Consider the following 9,559-nt stretch of genomic DNA (forward strand, 5'->3'; position numbering starts at 1 on the left):
AGATTTTTGGTACTTTATGGTTTCCATTTGTAGTTTTTGTAGTTCCATTTGCCAGTTAAATTTGAACATGGTTCGATTGCATTCAGGTAATCATTCAAGTTTAGAGCAAAACAAGGACCGTGTTTGCCAGAATGCTATTTCAAATCTTTCAGCTAATATAGACCAGCAGATGGAACTGAGGCATGTACTAGGACTGGGGATTTAGGAAGGTAACTTATGATTTCATCCTGCATTTTTCACTACTGGTGGTTCACAGCTCACCAGGCTACCTTGCCTTGGTAACTTATCTAAGCTCCTCCAGGGCATGTTGTGTTGGAGAATATGTGCACAAATGAATATGCTACTGAGCAGTTCTCCAGAAAAGAGAACCCCATGGTCTTCATGCATGGGTAACAGGACTGAGCTTTTACCTATAAGAAATCCAGATTTTAAGAAGGACATTAATAAGTTAATTCCTAGCTTCTTTCATGTTGACTGCAAGCATTGGGATGCAACTGGGCAAATACATTTATATGCTGCCCCTTTAAAAAAATAAGCAAGTAGTCTAGCTCACTTAGTTTTTAAGTTTTGTTAAAGCTTATAGTTGGTTATAGTCAGGAGATCATGAACCTTCTCTTAGTTATTTTACTAAGTCTCAGACTGCTACAGGACCTCATGTGATGCACTGAGCACTTCTTTTTCATTGTAGCATTACAGAATGCCATTTTTTCCCCCCTTAGTCCCTCCCTGAACAAGGGAGGCCGAGGGGTGCCTGGTTAACTAAACCTTTTTTCCTCAGAAGTTTCTTCCTGTCAAAAGTGAGTTTTTCTTTCTCACACTTGCAAAATATTTCCTCATCAGTTGTTGCTACATTGTTGCCATTTTCTCCAGAATACTGGTGGATCTTACCTTATAGTACAAAGCACTTTGAGTGAATTTGAGCAATATAAATAAACGTGAACTGAATTGAAACCTGAATTCTCATACCACTTAAGACCTGCAGCAAAAAGATCAGATCATCTTGTTTCTTAATGTTAGAGCTGCGATAGTGATTGATAGGTATATTAACTTGCACAGTCTGCATTTTTATTGGCTTTCCCTCCTGGTTTCAAGGCATTTATGTATATAAGGCTTTTACAGTCTTGCTGTCTGGCACGGAATGCATTTTCCTATCACACATATGCTTTTCCTATCACACACTGCTCCTTTGGCTGCAGTACTACTGTGACTTTGAGCCTATATTTAGGTTAGGCAAGGAAAAAATATTCTAGGTGTGTTGAATTTGTGTCACAGGACCCAGATTCACTGATTGACTGTGTACCCCACTTGTTTGTCCTCTGCTCAGTCCAGCTACATGTCTATTTAGTCCAATTGTGTTGGACTGCTGATCTTGTTGGCCAATTTGAGAATTCAGAAATTGTACAAGTTATTACAGTTCGAATACTACATTATTCCACATTTCATTAATGGCTGTATGTCAAATTATGGTTGAATTTCAACAGCAGCCACCAGCTAGTTATCTTAACATAAGGAAAAGTTATATTAAAAACATGGGCAAAACCACACCAGGTTTAAATTTGAGCAGTATAAGATGTGGCAGAGCTGCACTGTGTCCAGTGTTCGTGTTGTTTAGATTCCTCCCAAAGTGCTTTCTCTGACCACTTGCAGCTGTGCACTGTAATGATTTGATTCCAACATGTACGTCAAGCTTGTGCAGAGTACAAACATTGACTTGTATCAGAATGACCAGACCTTCATGTCCACCTTCTAATTTCAGGAGTCTCATGGTTTGAGAATGTGTAGCCTTCCCTGCTTAAAGTGAAACCAGCTGGAAGTGAATGATCACTGTTGTTTGGAGTATTACATTCAACATGGGAGCAATAAATATATATTTTTTTATCGCATATTCCATAATCTTCAACAGCATGAAAACTAAAAGAAAAGGGAATATGTTTCCTGAGATACTGTCAACTTGTTGACCCGTATACACAAAGAGAAAAGTAGTAAGGTCTTTCACAATACATTGTTTACCAATTTTACAAATTGCTTGGAAGTTTAGAACAATAATTCAGAGACAGACCATAGGATGAGATGGGAAATAGGAGCTTAAAATATTTGTTAGTCCACACATTAGTTTAGCAGTCACTAAAACATGACAATCAATACATAGACTTTTTCTGGTTTTTTTTTTCCCCCCAAGCTTCTCTTGGTGAGTTGCAATTTGGGGTGGAGTCACTGTATCAAACTTCTCTTCACACACCTGCTTGACTTGATGGACAAACACAAAGCAACATTCAGCATTGAGGGGGGAGAAACCTGAGTGAGATTCATCATAGATTCATCATAAATTTCCTGTGCCAGATTTTCTATGTATCATCGTAGAGATCAAGCAGGACCTGCAGATGTTTACATGCACTCATCATAAGCATGAATGTCACAGTAGAACTGCACGTCATCCTTAGGCTCAAGGTATTTTTGTGCACAAAGTGTTCAATTCAGTCCTAAAATGTATATACATACATATGTAAAGTCCAAATTAAGTTACTGTTTATGCTCTTGAATGTAAAGAACGACATGGAAGTAAGATGAGGAGGCTAAGGACATGTAATGATGCCAGTTGAACAGATAAGTCAAAAACTCACTGCAGATTGATTAACTCACTTTAACTCAGTAAAACAACTGCAGGTTTCACTGAACATATATAATCTCATAGTTACACTTTTGTCATTTTTCCGTCAATGAAGTTAAAGCAGTACAGTAATAAAACAGAATATATTGCGTTCATTAAGAGTTGACATGTAGTGAGGATCCCAATCTAAGAGCAGCTCCTATTAGTTTGGTCTAAAAAGCTAAAGTGAAGTCTGGTCTGTTCTGTCTGTTATGCCCCCCAAAAATTTCAGTTTCTGATTTTCTCTACTCTTACATTTTTTTTCCAATATGCTGCTGATAACTAACATTGATAACTAACACGTGAACAGTTTTTTTGTGGTTTGTTTTGATCCTGAAAACTAGAAGAATTTTTTTTTTTTTTTTTGATAATTTAAAGTATTATGTTTCAAAGAAATATTTGTATCGTTTTTCTTTTTCCAAATTTGTTATTTATTTTTTTATCTTCTGTCTCTTGAAGTGGACATCAAGTCTTGTTTGATCACAGAATGATATGATGGCTGAGTGAGGCCAAAAGATATTTTAGTCAAAACTGTGGAATTGGAGTCATGCTAAGTCAGGAGTCAGGAGATCAGGTAGAGGGGGGCCAGACGTTAGAGCCTGAAGGTTAAAGGTCACAAGGAGGAAATGCCAGCTATTAAATAGCCTGAGCAGGGGCAAGTTAATGACACCCAGTGTCTGTTGTGCACAAAATTTATTGTATAACCTAGGTCTCTGAAGTTGTGGGATTTGGTATTTCATTTGGTTTCATTCTGTTTAAGTTCTCACTTTATTCTTTTCCCCCTTATCAGAGAACTCTAGGTCATTTGTTACTTTAATGAACTGCCTAATCTTGAATCTGTCTAAACCTACTGAACTGGCTCTAACTAGGAAACCAGTGAGGATCTGTGGTAACCACAGATGTGCTAAAGAATGTTTCAGGTGTGTGTGTGTGTGTGTGTGTGTGTGTGTGTGTGTGTGTGTGTGTGTGTGTGTGTGTGTGTGTGTGTGTGTGTTTTTTTTCTTTTTTCAGTTCTTTCTATTCTGGATGGTAGGTGCCTGCTTAGGCTCCTCAAGAGCTGCAGTGTCTTCCTCTGACCTTTTACTTTCTGCTCTGATGTCTGACCTTCCTTCACCTCATCCCTTGCTAGCAGTAAGACTGACCCCCATTCCACACTTCTGAGTAAAATCCTTTCTACCTCATCCTGCCATCTGCTTTCAGAAGTATAGACACTGGTTGAAAATATGAGGTAGTAAGTCTGGGAAACAAAGGACACTGAGTAAAAGTTGGGGTTTTTTGGAAGTTTTTGGTAACATTACTGTGCATTTCTGAAATCGTACTAAATCAAATTCAAGACTTTCAAACTGAAGAAAAAATTTGAGCTTAAGCCATAGAATGACTTACCTTTATAAATATAGCATCCTGGTTGTAATTGCCTTATTTTAAACAAGTCCTTATTTGTTTTAAAACTACCAGCAAAAACTGTTAAAAGTAAAATTTTGGCTTCAATATTTTACTGTGGGGGGAAGTTGAACCAAGCTGTCCTTCTTATTTGCAGTTAATGTTCTACACACAATAGGAGTCGGTAATGTTTTAGTTCACGGATCATTTTGTTGGGGATTTTTTGGGGTTAATGGGGCACATTAACCATTTTTGTTTACCAAAAAAAAAAAATGGTTAATGTGCCCTACTTCAGTAAAACCATCAACGATGACTCCTAGCACTTCTAGTGATGTCAGCTTTAAGTCAAGATATACCGTCTGTCCTGTTTGATACAACAAAACTGCAGTCAATAATATAATAAAACAGGAAATGAACTATTCTCTTTGTGGCTTGTTTGCATTTTTATTACAGTGGCAGTCTAAATTCACTGGCATAAAACAGAGTTGTGGTTTCCTAGCACCAGCATTTAACACACTTGATTATAATTATTTTAAAAGCACATCTGTAGCAGTTTAAAGGTCTTAACTTGCACATTCTAAGTCATTTTACTTTAGTGAGGCAAGAGCTGGAATGAATTGCCTATAAAACATCTTGCCCTCCCTTTTTGACGCATCTTAATATCAAGGACCTCTGATTTCAGAGTGTCACAGCTATTCCTCATTATGTGTTAAATTGAACCCAGATGTAGGCACTCTCTGGGAATGCCAGGAAGTCCATTCCTCTATGTCCTCTGACACTGGGTGTAAAAAGTAATTTAACGTAGTTTACTGTAGTTACGTTTTTCAAACAATTTTAAAGTTTTACCACAAATGATGAAGATGTGATTGATCACGGGGTTTTACAGAAATTTAGCATAAACCTTTTAGAAATTATAGCTGTTTTTTTATACATAATCTTCCATTTTCAGAGACTCAAAAGTAATTTGACAAATTACTCGCCTCACCTGATAGACAACTCCCCTCATTATTTAATGGTAAATAAAGTGTTAAAGTTGGAATCTATGGTAGCTGTTCACTGGAACTGTCAATATGTCCAAAGAGATGCAAGTTTTGGTGAAAGTGAAGAAGGCCAATCGTTAGGCTATCGGAGTGATAGCAATCTGGTGATAGCAACAGAAATCTGGTTCCTTATGCTACATTGAAAAGAAGGAATGCACTTTGTAGCTCAGAAGCACCAGAAGGCCTAGAGGAGCACAGAAGGCAGCTAAAGTAGATGATCACAGAATTCTTTCCTTGGTTAATAAACAAACAATTTTAGGGAGAAAAACAGGCATTGTTGGGGGGAAAAAAGCAGAATGCATTCTGAACTGTGGTTATATAGGGCTATACTTGGTGCTCAAATTCATCCAAGTGTAGCAAAATTACTTGGGACAGTGCTTCAAAGTGCAAATAGATAATGACCCAAAGCAATCCAAGAGTTTCTCAAAGCAAAGAAATGGGATATTCTTCAATGGCCAAGTCGGTCACCTGATCTCAGTGCAACAGAGCATGGTTTTCAGTTACTCAAGACAAAACTGAAGGTAGAGAGACCCACACACTAGCAGAAACTGAAGGTGGCTGTAGTGAAAGTCTGACAGACATTTTCAAGGGGGGAAACAAGTGATGTTGACTGGTTCTCGACTTCAGGCAGTTATTGACAGCAAACGATTTTTATCCAAGTATTAAAAACAATCCTTGTATTTAAAATCATGCTAGTTTATTCACTTACTTTGAGGCTTTGTATAAAAATAGCTGCACTACTGACAAAGTTAATGTAATTATATTTGTTAAACTCGTTGAGTTAAAGCTGAGAATCTTTACTTCAGTAACATCTGATGAATTGTTAAGACTGTGTTGAATCTTTTGAGGGGGAAAAGCAAGCCCAAGCTTTCACCAAAGTTTTGATGGTGCCCCTTTTCCTATTGTATACAATTGTACACTCCTTTGAGACCAAAGCCATGGGCACACTGTTGCTTGTTACCTATGTAGCCAGATTCTCATGTGGTTTATTCCTCTCTGACTTCTCAGATGACAAACTTTTAAGAACCCTTCAAAACACAACTCTAGTGCTCGATGACAAGTTTCTTCTTTATGATGAATTTTTTAGTAGTACTCCAACATACTGTCTCTTTCTCTTGGTGTAGTCAGTAGCACACAAATCCACAGCTGAAATGGTTCCTATGAAGGCTACGTTTTGCCTATGTTTGGTTATTGCTTGCTCAAACTACACCCCCCCCCCCCACCCACCCCCGAAAAAAACATTCATATGTTTTTATTATGAATCAGTGGACTTGAGGCTTAAAGTCACAAACATGCTGTTATTATAAAGTTATTGATAGATGGATTATGGAATATAACACAAAGTATCTGGCCTCAAATGGCTTTCACTAAACCTTTCCAACTGTGTTTCCATTTCTAAACATTTTGGTTCCAAATTGGTTCCAAACTGGTTCATCAGTGCATCCCCTGGATTTCCTAAAAAAGAAACTTGAAAGCATATTAGCCTGATATGGCCAGGGGAGGAGTAGGATAACACTGGTAATGCACTTTAGGGGGCATCGTGTCACATTAACATTCCAGTAAGAGCTGTCTGATTGAATTACAGTCAGACTTGAAACTGCTGTTTCGAGTGTTTTGTTTTTTTCTGTAGGAAGACCCTGTGCTGTGAAGGAGAAAAAGAAAAAGGAAGAGGGCGTGTGAGAACAAATCTAACAGCAATGCATTATTAAGCCAGTGAGGATCCAATAGGATAGACAGATGCTCTCCTGTCAGACAGACAGACAACAGGATCCGGTTCTTTCCTCAGATATTAATGGTACAGTTTCTGTATTTTACCCTGTGCCTGTCTGTTTTCATCAGACACGGCCACACTGAAGCTAATTAAAATTGCGTTCTAACACAGTTGGGCCGAGATCTTAAACAATGCTCCTGGAGCATGCAAAATTAAAACAAAGTCTCCTTTTTTTACTTTTACTAAAAGGGATTTCATTCTTAACAGTGTTAGAAGTATAGCTTTATGAATGAGAAGGTCGATGGCTGAAATTTGTTAATCATACTTGCCCTGTCTTTTTGTTTAACACCACATGTTTGTTGAAATTAGTGGTTTTAAGATGAATATCTTCCACCTGTGTACCATATTAGTATCAGGCACTTTTCATTTAGTGGCATTGTAAGGCTAATATTTTTATTTATTACTTAATCACCATTAATTGAATGAATACAGTGATTACATTTTTTGTGACTGTCATTGTTAGCAGCTTTTAGCCTGTGGTTGACTGAATTTTTCTGTTGTACATCATTTTCTTATTGTTTGAGAAATCTGAATTTTTTTAAAAAATTGCCTATTTAGCTCAGTTAACTATCTGTTTCAAGTACAGCTCTAGGTCACAGTCCATGACAAACCAGACGGCTTTGAAAAATGTCAAGGTACACTTGTATTCATATGTGCCCAAAATAGCTTCGATGCCATCTGATGTGCCATCAGATTTCTTTGAATTGTACTTGGAGACCAAGGCATTCCTACAACCTGTTTGTGGTTTGTGGTGGTGTACACTTTGCCTCCCACAAATGTCATTGCTGCCTGCTGGTTCCAATCCAGTGCTCTTTTGATGTAAATTTCACTCGGAAGGAATGTTTTTGTTTTCAAGTGCCTCTTTAGCTTTCTTAGACCCTGTTAGCATTGGTCAACCTTTCCCAACAGCTTTTTTTTGGGGGTGATGGTTTTCTGTGCTGGTGATTTGTTATATTTACCTCTACAGAAGATAGGCAATAGATCCAGGCTGATGGGTGCTTTCCAAGATGCATCGAATGTTTCTTCTTCACTAACCTTTTTTTTCACCATATGTTTATACACCAGTCTGCATTTTATCTTTAGTCATTATTAATCTCTGGCTCTCCTCCACAGCATGTCTTTGTCCTGTCTTCCTCCCCTCACTCCCACTTGGTCACGGTAGAAGGCCGCCTCTCCCTCAGTGTGTTTCTGCTGAGAGGTTTCTTCCTGTTAAAAGGGTGTTTTTCCTTCCCACTGTTGCCAAGCGCTTGCTCACATGGGGTCATGTGATTGCTGCAGTTTTCTCTGTATTATTGTAGGTTCTTTACTTTACAATATAAAGCACCTTGAGGCAAGTGATGTTGTAATTAGACGCTATATAAATAACACTGAACTGAACTGAATTGAAAGATAAGTATTGCCATCAGTATTCATACAGATTCCTACCAGAAAAAGAAACTGCAGCCATAACTATAATCTTGAAAAGCTCTTTGAAACAAAGTAACTGAGTTACGAAACTGTTTCATACCTATAAAGTGTGTGGATTAATAAGGCAATTGTTTCTTTACAGCAGTTTTAATGTATACAGTGTTGACATAGAGTAGTGTGCAAAAGTCTACAGCAATATTTTGAAAGATGTGCATAAATATATGGAAATACATTATATATGGCAAAACTAGATTTTGCATAATTCTAATAAGCTTGAAAGTCATTATTTGGTATGACCACATTTATTCTTCAACACAGCTGAACTCTCTCAGGCAAGCTTTCTTGTCATTCCTTTAAGCAGTCTTTAAGAATAGTTTTCCAGGCTTCTTAAAGGCATTTAAGAAAGCCTCTTCTTTGGTTTTTGGATGCCTTTTGTTCTGTTTTCTGTAAAGAAGATCCAACACTGCTTCAGCCTTAGCCCGTTGTGTTTTCTTATCCAGCACTGACAGTGCATTTGTTGGCTAAGAATCATTGTTGTGGTAAGAAATGAACCCAGTGCCAAGAATTAAAAATATTAAATAGGCTGAACTCAATTTTTATCAATTTGTTATTAGAACTCAATTTAAATAAATTACCAGTACTTTTTATGCAAAAACGCTGATAAACTCCATTTATTTGAGTTGTCTTAACTTAGAAAAACTAAGTAAGCTGGAAGTTTTGCTTCTCGGTGCGGAAGGATGAAAGATGTGTTTTGAAAATGCCACGTGACTACCGTCCTCCTCCCTCTCGGATCAGTCCGCATGTTCACGGTGCATTTTTTATGGAATATGTTGAGCAAACCTGGAGAAGTTCTGGGAACTAACAAGGCTGTACAGTGTACTCAAAATGAGTAAGTTGCCCTAACTTGGTCATCTTACGTAAACTTGATCCAATTTTTTTGAGTTCTGTGAACAAATGAGCTTGTACAGAGTACTCAAAGTAAATAAGTTGACCTAACTTAGTCATTTTTAGCTAAGCTTTACTCAATTTTTTTGAGGCAACGAGTTTCCATAATTTTTTTGAGTTCTGGGAACTAATTAGATTTTACAGTGTAGACCATGAGCACAAACCATGACCTGTGTTTTACAGATGGCTGTTGACCCTCACTATCATCACCTCTCTCCTGACCTCCTTTGTCAGTGATTTTAACCAAAATTTTGAGACCTTGATACATCACTTCCTAGGTTCATGTTAGATTATAGATTATCAATCCAGTACTTATGTATTTTGACATAGCATACCAACCTTTTCTTCCTGTTTTCCTTCCTTAAGAAT

This window comes from Oreochromis aureus, linkage group 8 (genome assembly GCF_013358895.1).
Source record: "Oreochromis aureus strain Israel breed Guangdong linkage group 8, ZZ_aureus, whole genome shotgun sequence".
Classification (NCBI taxonomy): domain Eukaryota; kingdom Metazoa; phylum Chordata; class Actinopteri; order Cichliformes; family Cichlidae; genus Oreochromis; species Oreochromis aureus.